This window comes from Pygoscelis adeliae, unplaced genomic scaffold (assembly GCF_000699105.1).
Source record: "Pygoscelis adeliae isolate BGI_AS28 unplaced genomic scaffold, ASM69910v1 Scaffold361, whole genome shotgun sequence".
NCBI lineage: Eukaryota > Metazoa > Chordata > Aves > Sphenisciformes > Spheniscidae > Pygoscelis > Pygoscelis adeliae.
Window position 1 is genome coordinate 304,100 of NW_008824187.1, and position 4,207 is coordinate 308,306.

A 4,207-nucleotide genomic window follows, 5' to 3' on the forward strand; every position below is an offset into this window, starting at 1 on the left:
GATGAAGATATTAAACAGTACCGGTCCCAATACAGACCCCTGCGGGACACCACTCATCACCAACCTCCATCTGGACATTGAGCCGTTGTCCACTACCCTCTGGATGTGACCATCCAACCAATTCCTCACCCACCGGACAGTCCACCCATCAAATCCTTACCTCTCCAGTTTAGAGAGAAGGATGTTGTGGGGGACCGTGTCAAAGGCCTTACAGCAATCCAGATAGACGACATCTGTAGCCCTTCCTGTGTCCACTGATGCTGTCACTCCGTCATAGAAGGCCACTAGGTTGGTCAGGCAGGACTTGCCCTTGGTGAAGCCATGCTGGCTGTCTCGAATCACCTCCCTGTCCTCCATGTGCCTTAGCAGAGCTTCCGGGAGGATCTGTTCCATGATCTTCCCAACAAGAGAGGTCATAGGAAGACCCATCTGCAACCACGGTGCCACGCATTTACCTGAGTAAAATCCAGGGACTGCACCAGCCCCTGTGGCTGAAGTGCTGGTGTGGTCTAGAGCTGATCTCTAGCGAGGGCTTTAGTCCACCTGTAGTCTTTGCGTTCATGCCATTCCTGTACTGAACAGCTGAGTTTGGTTATACATGGCAGTGAAAGGACTATGTTTAATTTTCATACACCTCCTGGTTCAACAAGTCATACGACTGCCTTGTAAGCAAGGCATCAATACAGTGACGTCCGTGACATGCACGACAGCCAGAAGATTTATGGGAAGAACACAAGCATTTCCTTGCCCTGCCTTGACAAGTCTTGTTATTTTTCTCAGCCACACTGAGTAAACTATAAAATCCTGATTCATTCATTATTCACACCCCAACTCTGAGTTATATGTACAATTTTTACAGGCAAAACAATGAACAATGCTAGTTCTTCCATAAATAACTTGGACTGTCTGTCTGCTGCTAAATGGCATCCTTCACACAGATCTGTGTCGTGGTCCGCGGCACCACATCCATCAGAGATCATGCTGCTGAAGTGAATGCAGGGTATCTCAATATACCTGGATATTCCAGGGACTATTTGTTCTTTTTCTATCCCTGTCAAAACAAAATGAGGAGCGTGATATGTAGCTTCCAAAGAAGCAAGGTTACTGAATTGTAAATGGATTTTGCAGTGGTCTTTAAAAGCCTTTAAGCTAGTAAAATGGCTTAGCAGGAACTTTAATTACTTAGGAGCTGTGGCAAATGTTCTCCTTTCCCCAGTTACCTGCAGCACCTTTTTTGCAAACACTATAAAGTATTTTTTGAATGAATGAATGAATGGGAGACGTGCTACTTTTCCCCAGGCATTCCCCAAACCTTCTCTGCTGCCACCCACAGTGAATGACAATAACTCATGATAAATCATGCAGGCAAGTGCTCCGAGATTTTTGTTTTGCAGACATTTTTTCTGAGGGGATGAAAGCACTGTCTCTTCACCTATCTGGAAAAAAAAAAAACCACCGCAGTTTGTTGGGAAGCACTTTGACGTCTGTTTGAAAGTGACTGTGGAAATGCTAAAATTGCTAGAGGTTTTGTGTCTGCTCTCCCTCTGTTGTCCTCCCGTTGTCATTTTTTAATTCCTTTGGAGAGAAGGACATCACGGCTGTGGTTCCCTCATGACAGCGTTGTATAAACCTGTAGCGTGGCGTTAAATGTGTTGTGGTATGCGAAATAACAGGGCCGTCTGACCACACAGAATGGCGTTATTCAGTTTTTAAGACCACTTTGTCCTAAGGAGCCCTGGGTACTTCCCGGTCCTCGGCATTGCCTTGGCGTGTTTGCTCTGCTACCTGGGTAACTTTTATTGGTTTCTGATGCAGTACAGTGAGTCATTTCCCACAGTTTGTGCCTAGCAGAAACGCTATCAGAAGTCCAGTAAACTGGGGCCCACAGAGAATGAAAATTGGTTTTATTTAGATACGTGTGGAGTTTGGCATTTAAAATACTCCCCCAGCAAGAGAAGAGTCTGGTCTGACTCAACTGTATCAGGCCGTTTAAGGAGTTAGGGAGAGGAAAATCTGACCTTGTTTTGTGCCTTACGAAATACTGTGCATACATACCTCCATAACTCGGTCTCAGCCTGCGCGTGCTTAAACAATAAAGTGAGTATTTCCTCCTTCAAGGTCTGCCTCGTAACCTCACGACCACACTTCGCTAGGAGTTACTGGAACAAGACTGCTGACTTCCTCCTAGCTTTTCATGGCAGTGGGAGGGAACACAGGTAAACGTTTTTACTGCAGGTAGACTTCCAGTTTCGGTTCATTTGTTTAAAAAGCTCTCACCCTCAGATTTGGTCATGATTATAAAGTGCGTTTTCACAGGTATGAGACTGTGTGTGGATATGCTTGCGTACCTGCTCCCTTAGAAAGCCTTGCTATCCGTTTGGAAAGTATGAGAAGTTTCTTGCTGTATTTATTGCTTTGTATGTCAAGTGTATATGGGATACAAGAAAATAACCTGAAAGAAATTTAAAGCCTAGCATGAGGATGTTACATACATCTAGAGATGTGAGTGCATAACCCCTGTTATGCAGCAGTGGGACTGCTCCAGAACAGTTGGGGGCCAGGAGAATTATGATTATTCAGGGACATATTTTCTTTCTGTTAATTTATGCAGTAATCTTTCATCACTGTCTGACAGTATGAAGCTTTCTTGGCTTACGGAGAGCTGGGTACGGTGCTGCTAAGAGAGCCGTGGGTGCCTGGGCTGGGGACGGCGTGCCTGTGGAAGGGAAGCTGGTGTGACACCTCTGCAGCTCCTCGTGCTCCGCTGCCCTCGCTGCCAGGTTTTTCTGCGTAATCGTGCTTGACCAGGTGCCTCCAGGCCGTGACAGTACTTCGTCAGAGGGGCAATTTTCTCTTGCCAAGAGAAAAAAGGTGCATCCCGAAGGATGGCGGAGACCAGCTTTGCCCTGGATCAAATAGGAGATCAGGCTGTGAGGTGGGAGGGTATGTGCAGAGTGAAACATGGGCGATACAAAGAGGAGACTGCCGAGCTGGGGGAAGGTTTGTGATCTTGATTTCTCTGGCTTTCCTGCTTATTCCCAACGAAGTTACCCCCTTCTCTCTTTCCTCCTCTGCTTCCATTGCAACAAAAAGCATCCCCACTGCTCACAAGTGGCCGGAGCGAGGGGTTCTGCCAGTAAGAGTCAGTACAGCAGGATGGAAAACAGAGGTTTTCTCCCTGGGAAGGGCCGGAGGGAATCCATGTTTGCGTTCCTCCTGAAGTCTTCACTTTCTCTGTGGAATAGTATTAAGCACAATATTTATGTAAAAAATGAAAATATTTCAAATCGGAATATGGTTTTACTGCAAGATGAACATTTTCCAAAGGAAGAAGATGAAAATGCTTAAGGTCAAAAACTGATTTCCGTATTGGAAAAACTAATGATGAATGGAAACGTTTTACTGATCCTAATAATTGAGATACTTTGCCAAAGCCCAAGACAAAAGTTGCTAATTTTAATGTGTGAGTCTTAATTTATAAGCTTTCCAATTTATTTATAGACACAAGGGAGCAAAAGCAGATCACATACTGCCTAAAAGTGTATGCAAGTCTTAAAAATGACAAATAAGCCAAACCAAAAAAATGGCCTTCCGACACTGAGAAGTAACCAAGTACCAGAAAACCTACCTCTTGAAAGGAAATTAAGCCTTCTGGTTACATGGCTTTGGCCAAGATTTTCTGCGTCATGGAGGAAGATGATGTGCTACATCTTGCCTGAAGAAACTGCAGTTTGTGTGCAGGCTTTAATTTTTTGTTTGCCCAAACTTTGTCCCGGAATTTCAAAAGCAGCCAGCCATGTTGGGTGCTTCTGTTCTTGTTATCCAATTTAGGACACTCCAAGGAGGTTCGAGTTGACATAATGCTTGTGGTCAGACGCTTGTAGTCACCTCTCTAAATCTGGGTTTTCCTTTCCATGAATGAGGCATGTTTTTCTTCTTCTGTTTTGTGGGGAGTATCTTCCCGAGTCACTTGAGTTACCAGTTTTCTTCATGGTACGTGTTTTTTCAGACTAGATCTAAGGAAGAAATGTTTTACGCTGAGGGTGGTGAAGCACTGGCCCGGGTTGCCCAGAGAGGTGGTGGATGCCCCATCCCTGGAAACATTCCAGGTCAGGCTGGACGGGGCTCTGAGCAACCTGATCCAGTTGAAGATGTCCCTGCCCAGGGCAGGGGGGTTGGACTAGGTGACCTTTAGAGGTCCCTTCCA